This window comes from Triticum urartu, chromosome 6 (assembly GCF_003073215.2).
Source record: "Triticum urartu cultivar G1812 chromosome 6, Tu2.1, whole genome shotgun sequence".
In the NCBI taxonomy this organism is placed as follows: Eukaryota; Viridiplantae; Streptophyta; class Magnoliopsida; order Poales; family Poaceae; genus Triticum; species Triticum urartu.
The window spans coordinates 15,959,970-15,969,235 of record NC_053027.1 but is presented as its reverse complement, the minus strand read 5'-3'; the positions used below and the strand labels follow the sequence as shown (position 1 = coordinate 15,969,235).

The 9,266-nt window shown below is 43.0% G+C and overlaps 1 non-coding gene across 1 annotated transcript; it reads left to right on the top strand.

Moving 5' to 3' along the window:
• Positions 1 to 9,074: 9,074 nt before the first annotated feature.
• On the top strand, positions 9,075 to 9,148 carry TRNAI-GAU. Its single transcript has one exon. It is a non-coding gene; the product is annotated as a tRNA-Ile (tRNA).
• The last annotated feature ends 118 nt before the right edge of the window (positions 9,149 to 9,266 follow it).

Genomic DNA, 9,266 nt, shown 5'->3' with positions numbered 1-9,266 from the left:
ATTCATTTTTTAAATTGCGATTATCCTTTTCTTTCTTGTACCCGTATAGAGATCGACCTCACGGTTGTACGTCTCCTGTCGATTCCCTATGTACCCGTACGTACACCATATATATATAACGGTAAGTATGTTTCCTCAAGCGACACCATATGTTTTTTAGTATTCCTCAACAAAAAGTATGTTCTTTTAGTCTAAACACATTTTATTCATTAATCATCGACCAAATACATTAGGATACAATTTAGTTTCGGAGGATGGAGGAGCCACAGATGGCGTCCTAAAAAGAGGCCTAATGTGTCCTTAGCATTGCTATAAGCCTTAATCTTAGTTTCACGTCCCTTAAAGATGGCTGGAAATGCCGTGAACTGTGCTGAGGTAGCTTTAATCTCCTTGACGATGCTCCCATTTAAGCCTCCTGCATTGTTTTTGATATTTGTAACAACCTATTTGCAATCAGAAGGTACTATCACATGTGTGAGTCGAGATCCTGGGCTAGAGAAAGAGCTTCTCAACAAGCTAGCATTTACAAAGTAGTCGGGTCTGTTATGCCATCACACTTTATCGCTGAAGCACCCAGGTATTTGACTGCTCCATCTGTACCGGGACTATAGGCCCTTTAAAGATCAAGTACTTCAGTTCCTCGCCATTGCCCCATCTACCTTGATCTTAGCAAAACCTGCCGCTGCGCGGGCGAGGTGCCCTCGCTATCAGCAATGGGTGTGTCCTGGATGGTTCACTCACCGAGCTCCTGGATGTAGTTGTTATGAAGTGATGATTTGCATGGGGGGTCTGAAATTGTTGCTCTTGGAGAGCTTTTCTACATGCATACCAGATAGCCCATAGTGTAACCACCACTTTAACAAAATCATCATGTTGCAAGCTATCAATTAGTGTGAATATCCACATTCTTGCTTCTGGTTCCTTATTGTTCTCAACAACTTCAACTAGGTCTGGATCTTACAAAGCCCACACGCATCTTGACATGTTACAATGTAGGAGCGTGTGTTGCAAGGATCATCCCGTCCACAAATACTACATTAAGGAATTGTCGACATGTTCCTAGCTACTCTTTAAGAGATCAGTTGTGGGTAGGGATTGCTGAGCTAACCTCCATAAGAAAGTTTTAACATCTAAGGGAACGTTTGTTTGCCACATGCTTGTCCAGTCCTTCGGACCCCTCTCCGAGTTTGAAGATTCCGCTCTGCCCTCGAGCCATGCGTCGCGGCGTAACTTCGTAGAGACTAACATTCTATAGACAGAGCGAACTGAAAAAAAACCTGCTCTTCACATGGGTCCAAGACCAGAAACCGTCCACCTGACATGTCCATAGGGGGATAGAAGCAATAGCTTGTACATATGTAGGTAGGAAAGTTTGAGCTAGCTTGTCCATGTCCCACGATGCATCCACTGTGATCAGTTCGGCCACCAGTTCGGGCAGTTCCAGTACATTATTTACAATGGGCCACATATTAATGTCTCGGGGAATCCAGTTATGCTGCCAGATCGGTGTGGATGTCCCGTCCCCTACTCTCCTAGTAAGGCCCTGTTTCATGGTGCCCCTACCATCCAATATCTATTGCCAGATTTGCGAAGGGGAATTCCCAAGCTCAGCATCAAGAAATGCTGAAGTAGCAAAGTATTTAGCCTTTAGTATTCTCGCACTTAGAAAAGCTGGTTCCATCAAAATGCGCCAAGCCTGACGGCCTAGCAGGGCAAGTTTAAAGAGTTTAGTATCTCGAAAGCCGAGTCCTCCACAAGATTTTGGCCTTGTCATAACACTCTAGGATACCCAATCTGGCTTTCGCCTACCTTCTGTAATACCCAACCAAAACTTCCGAATAAGAGTATTAATATGCTTGGAAAGGTCACGCGGGAGCTTAAAACAAGACATAGAGTAAACAGGTACTGCCTCAGCAATCGATTTTATAAGAACTTCCTTGCCACCAACTGACAGGATCTTCTCCATCCATCCCTTCACTTTTTCCCACACTCTATCTTTCAAGAACTTGAAGGCACCATTCATAGAATTTCCAACATCAGTCGGCATTCCTATGTATCTCTTAGACAAAGACTCATTTGGGACATACAAGGCCTCCTTAATTTCAAGCTTTAAACTTTCAGGACAACCTTTACTAAATAAAATAGAAGACTTCGGTAGATATACCTTTTGACGGGAAGCATTACAATAGGACTCTAACAAAGAGGACAACTCATTAGCTCCTTGACTACATGACTTGACAAACATTAGGCTGTCATCTGCGAATAGCATGAGGTTGACTGGCGGTGCCGACGATGCCACTTTAATGCCACATAGGTGGGATGACTTATTCTTATTTTGGAAGAGGCATGAAAGGACCTCTGCTGCAAATAAAAATAGGTAAGGAGATATTGGGTCCCCCTGTCGGATCCCCATTGTTGTCTTAAGTTCTTCTATTTTTTCTCCATTAAACATCACGGAGAATTTCACTGAACTAACCATCTTCATTACAAGAGATTCCCAAGTTACTGCAAACCCCAACTTTGACATGATAGCCTCAAGATAAATTCCCTCGACCCGATCATAGGCTTTCATCATATCAAATTTAACCGCACAAAATCTATTTTTCTTAGGATCATTGCTCTTCATCAAGTGTAAACACTTGTATGTTGTGATAATATTATCAGTAATGAGACGCTCATTGTTCTTCTTAGATGATATCGGGAAGAACTTGCTTGAGATGATTAGAGACCACTTTTGAGGCAGTTTTGTAAAGGACATTGCAAAGGCTAATAGGATGAAACTGAGTGAGTTGGTTGAGGTGTTTTACCTTATGGATAAGAAAAAAGATTGTCTCATTTATTACCTCTGGGATCTCTTCACCTTGCAAAATTATCAGAAACGCGTTGGTGACCTCAACCCCACAGATATCCCAATGACATGGAATGAAGTGTGCGGGGAAGCCATCTGTTTTGGGCGCCTTTGTTGGAAATATCTGAAAAGGAGATGTTTTCACTTCCTCATTAGTGTATGGACAAAAATAGTATGTTTTTTAGTCTAAACACATTTTATTCATTAATCATCAGCCAAATACATTGGGATACAATTTAGTTCCGGACGATCGAGAAGCCACAGATGGCGTCCTAAAGAAAGGCCTAATGTGTCTTTAGCCTGGCTATGAGCCATAATATTAGTTTCACGTCCCTCAAAGATGAGAGGAAATGCCGTGAACTGTGCCGAGGTAGCTTTAATCTCCTTGACGATGCTCCCATTTAAGCCTCCTGCATTGTTTTTGATATTTGTAACAACCTCTTTGCAATCAGAAGGTATTATCACATGTGTGAGTCGAGATCCTGGGCTAGAGAAAGAGCTTCTCGACAAGCTAGCATTTACAAAGTAGTCGGGTCTGTTATGCCATCACACTTTATCGCTGAAGCACCCAGGTATTTGACTGCTCCATCTGTACACACGGTACTGAAAGATCAAGTACTTCAGTTCCTCGCCCATTGCCCCATCTACCTTGATCTTAGCAAAACCTGCCGCTGCGCGGGCGAGGTGCCCTCGCTATCAGCAATGGGTGTGTCCTGGCTGGATCACTCACCGAGCTCCTGGATGTAGTTGTTATGAAGTGATGATTTGCATGGGGGGTCTGAAATTGCTGCTCTTGGAGAGATTTTCGCTACTGCACAGATAGCCAAATAGCTCGTGCGACTAGTAGCGTTAAATCTATTATGTATTGAGTCTACTCTTGGTGAGGTGACAAAAATCCAATTCAATCGATCTATCGAGGACATTACCTTATTAGGTGCTCTCAGAAACTCCATACAGAGCTAGGTCTTGATCGTACTCATCGCCAATACCATCTTGACGTAGCAGTTATGAGGAGTCGAGTGCGTGTAATATGCAGGCATTCATCCACTCCTTCCAAGAGAATATAAAATTTAGGAAAGGTCGAAATATATCCTAGTAACGAAGCTGTTAAGAGTATGGATTTGTGTAAGGAATTGCTAGCAAACGCCATAGGAAGTTTAACATCTAGGAGAAGAAGTTTGTCTGCACATGCTGCCGTTCATCGGACCCCTGGAGTTTGAGATTCGCTCTGCCGTCGAGCAGGCGTCGCGGCGTAGACTCGTAGAGACGAACATTCATAGACAGAGTCGAACTGAAAAAAACTGCTTCGTTCAATGGCCAGACCAAGAAACGTCACGACGGAGTGACAATTCAGTAGGGGGAGTAGACGCAATGGCTTATACATAATGTAGTAGAAGTTTGATAGAGACTAGAGATGCGAGAATGCATGTAACATCAGTTAATCGACTGCGCGCCTATAAGTATCCATGCGCCTTACGCACAGCCACATGTTTGCGGGACCGTCATTCCAGTACATTATTTACGACTCGCGGACATACTTGTCGGTTTTTTGAACAGTCGGACAACCAGTTATGCTGCGATCGGTGTGGATGTCGGTCTACTCTCCTATAAGCGCCCTGTCTACCGAGAGTCGAACTTAGAGCCAATACACTTATGCAGAATTTATGCGAAGGGAATTCGCGGAGGGTAGCATAGAATCCTAATAGTAAACACTATCTCAGAGGCTACCCCCTTAGGACTTTGGGAGGCTAATAGTAAGCTGTTACATCAAACGCGCACCTGAGCAATCAGGGCGAAGTGGATTAAGAGTCAGTCATCTCGAGCGGTCTCCACAAGATTTTTTGGCCGGTGTCAATTAACACTCTAGGATACCCAATCTGGCTTCCGCCTACTTCTGTAAACAACAAAATTCCGATAGAGTTTAATAGCGTGGATAGGTAAGGGAGTCTAAAAAAATAGATGTAGACGGTACGCTACAGCATCGATTATAAGAACTTCCTCCACAACGTGACAGGATCTTCTCATCCATCCCTTCACTTTTTCCCACACTCTATCTTTCAAGAACTTGAAGGCACCATTCATAGAATTTCCAACATCAGTCGGCATTCCTAGATATCTCTTAGACAAAGACTCATTTGGGACATACAAGGCCTCCTTAATTTCAAGCTTTAAACTTTCAGGACAACTTTAGGGAAGAAAATAGAATACTTTGATAGATATTCCTTTTGATGGGACGCGTTACAATAGGACTCCAAAAGAGAGGACAACTCATTAGCTCCTTGACTACATGACTTGACAAATAGTAGGCTGTCATCTGCGAATAGCAAGTGGTCGACCGGCGGTGCCGACGATGCCACTTTAATGCCACATAGGTGGGATGACTTATTCTTCTTTTGGAAGAGATACGAAAGGACCTCTGCTGCAAACAAAAATAGGTAAGGAGATATTGGGTCCCCCTGTCGGATCCCCATTGTTGTCTTAAGTTCTTCTATTTTTTCTCCATTAAACATTACGGAGAATTTCACTGAACTAACAATCTTCATTACAAGAGATTCCCAAGTTACTGCAAACCCCAACTTTGACATGATATCCTCAAGATAAATTCCCTGACCCGATCATAGGCTTTCATCATATCAATTTAACCGCACAAAATTATTTTTCTTTGATTATATGCTCTTATAGTGTAAACACTTGTATGTTGTGTAATATTATTAGTAATGAGACGTTCACTGTTCTTCTGAGATGATATCGGGAAACTTGCTGAGATATAGAGACACTTTGAGGCAATTTGTAAGGACATTGCAAAGGCAATAGGATGAAACTGAGTGAGTTGTGAGGTGTTTTACCTTATGGATAAGAAAAAAGATTGTCTCATTTCTTACCTCTGGGCTCTCTTCACCTTGCAAAATTATCAGAAACGTGTTGGTGACCTCAACCCCACAGATCTCCCAATGACACGGAATGAAGTGTGCGGGGAAGCCATCTGTTTTGGGCGCCTTTGTTGGAAATATCTGAAAAAGAGCTGTCTTCATGTCCTCATTAGTGTATGGAGCAGTCAACATAGAACTCATCTCGTGAGTAACCTTGACCAGAACGCTATCAAGAACATCTTGCACACCCGGAAGACCTTCTGCTGTGAAAGGTTTTGGTTAAAAGAATTCACCATAGATGCCATCTCCGTGGGTCTTGTGCTAGCGAGCCGTCTTCCCTCTCTAAGTGTTTTATTTTGTTTTTTCTATGTCGCATGCTCGCTGGCCTCTCGAAGTAATTGGTATTTTTGTCCCCCTCACGCAACCAGTCCGCCCGTGAACGTTGTCTTTACAGTATCTCCTCCATATGATAAAGCTTCGACCAGGCGATGTCGAAATTTTTATCTCATAAGTAAACGGGTCAGAACGTTGGGTGTCTCTGCAAATATGCTGTGCCGGATTTTTTAGCTTTATAATACTCTAAGTGCGCGGTGCGAGGCGTCCACACTGCCTATCCCTATCCAGATCTCCATTGGACCAGGTCTTGGGGACTCAGGAGAGGCAGTCGCGAGAGGTCGAAAACCTGACAGGAGATGTGCGACAGACGAGCGGACTCAGAGGGCTCAGACCCTGACTGTGGCTCAAGGCAGCGGATGCGGTAAATTATGCCAACAGTGCATCTGGGAAATATCATACCTTTATGAGAAAAGTTTGTAGATAACAATTTTGTTGTTTTATTTGCTCCGGCCACTGGTTCCAACTGCAGACGAATATGACAATGGCCGGATGTTGCTCCCGTCTCGTGGGGCGGAGTGGCCAATTGAAACAAAGCTTTCCACTTGTCAGTGTGATAGTTCATCTTCTTCTAAGATGAATATCTCATCGTGAAATTTCAGAAAATTCAACGATTTTCCTGATTTGCATAATCCTGTTACAAGTTTTAGGGTTTCTATATCCATAACTTACGGTTTATTTTGGAGACAATCTAACAGAACAACTTCCGGTTTGTTAATCCTACTTATTACCACTAGAGATTCAATAATCCTTTCCAAGTTCTAGTATCCTCCCACTCATTTCTTTGACAAGAAAACACTTTCTTGAAAAAATATTCATCCGTGACAAACACTTTGCCTTTTGAACATTTCGATGGAAGGAATTCAAGTCATGTTTCTGAGATATCCTATAATTCAACATTTATCTGGTTTATAAACTCCATAAGTTATATGGTTTCTATTAGCAAGGCTAATATGCGGTGCTCGTTTAGTGTATATCTTATCGTTTCAATTATACCCCAAATTTTATAAAAGCATATTGGTAATAAAATAATTCCACAATTATTCGAGTGTTTTCCTAAACTTATGACTCAGATAATTTTCTTCAATACTGAAGAATCATTTTATCTTTTGTCATAATGATCCTTATCTTCACTAAAAAATATTTGAACTCTTCAAATAATATATTCTTAAATTCCTTTGAACTATTCAAATACTTCAGATTTTATGCTAAGTAAATAATATTTTCCTAATCTTTAATGAAGCATAATTATCCACCGCTCCCTCGGTTTTTCATCGAACCTTATACATCACTATGTATTCTTTTATTTGATTTCTCAATCAAGATAATTCAGTAATGTTCAATGAGACTTTGTCGTAATTTTGTACTTATCATATATAAAAATATGGCACCAATATATACGTACAAGCATGTATACATAACATTGGACAATACGTGGATTTTTCATCAGAGGGTCATCAAGATGGGTGGAGCATTATTTAATTATATCTACACATGCATCATCTAATGAGCCTCACTTAACGAGCAAGTGGATGTACGTGTACATGCAAAGAGCTATGCATGGACATAGCTCACGTACATGCTATGATAGAAATCCCATGCGTGCATGGGGTTACTAGCTAGCTAGCTAAATTGACGGCTATTTGGCTTGACTACCCGTGCAAGATGATCAGGACAGGCCGAACGTGCAAGCCGTGACCATGTGCAGGTCTAGCTGCTGCACCGCACGTACAAGGGATAAGTCTCAAAGAGATAACATGCTTATCATTGCCGGGAGAATAACACCTGCCGAATAAAGTCTTCCGCAGAGTACGTGCATCTCATACCTATCCATTCCTGCGGCGCTTGCGTCCACTGCCACGGCGCGTATGGCTGGCGGCGGTGCAAGGACAAATGCGAGAAGACCAGCGAGAGGATGCGGCGGCGGCGGCAGAGACACCCGTTGGGGCGGGACGATGGACGGCAACACACACGAGGCTGTTGTGTGTCAAGTCAAGCAAGGTACAAACAAAACAAGAAAGACAAAGAAAAATCTCTTCTTTGGAAACCTAGCTAGCTAAACCTGAGAATCTCCTCCACAAGAAGAAAATAAAAATCACTAATCCAGCACACAAGATTAGAGGAGAAGAAACTCATCAAGCAGCAACGAACAAGCTCTACACATAAATCGTGGAAAGAATCCAAACGAACAGAGAGAAAAGAGGTTCAACCTCCAGGTCCATCTACATAGCAGTCGCAGGAACGCCACCGGCACCAAGAGAACGAGTAAAGATCCGAGAGATAGCAACCACCCTGCTTAAAAAATTGAAGGCAAAATAAAAAATCAATCGAGCATGGAGAACCTAGGATAGTGGAAGAACAGATGTACACAACAAGATATTAACAGCATCACGCGGCGAGGAGCCATATGAGGATCGCGAGATTCGAAATCCAATTTCATATTGCGGCGATCGCTACTGTTGTCTCTGTCCGTGAGCAGTACAGGGGGGAATGGAGGGGTAGAACTAGGATAGACCTGGGACGAGGGAGAGGATGGCGGGGAAATAGTAGCATTCGCACGTCGGATTTGCGGGGGGCTGACTGTAGAGCGAAGAGGAGAAGAACGCGGAGGGGCCGGGAGGCGCGGGCTGCACGCGGTGGCACACCGGGAGTGAAACTATTCATTGCAATAGTGCTCGTGTTCGGTCCGACGGCCTAGGCCTTCCAAGCGCGCGATCCAATGGCCGAAAGTGCATCAAGGAATCGAGATGGACGGCCGGATGTCCCTAATAGTTGTGAGAGCTCGAAGCTTGCCTAGGTTCTTGTTTCTCGATAAATTGATGGCCGTGAGAGTGGATATTAAGATAAATGGAGCCTAACTCTCACGCATCTTGATTTCGCCGTTCTTCGGTATTCTCAATTATTGAAGTATCAAAAAAGTTGTCTATTATTTTAATAAAAAAGGACTATCTAGAGAGCAATTAAGTCCTGTAGCTCAGCTGGTTAGAGCGCTGGTCCGATGTACCAGAAGTCACGGGTTCAAGCCCCGTCGGGACTAATTCTTTTTCTTAATTGCAATTATGCTTTCCTTTCTTGTATATATACTATATATATATAGCCCGTACGGCCCAAAACGGATAGCCCAGCAAACGATCCATGAACGGTCATAGCGAATC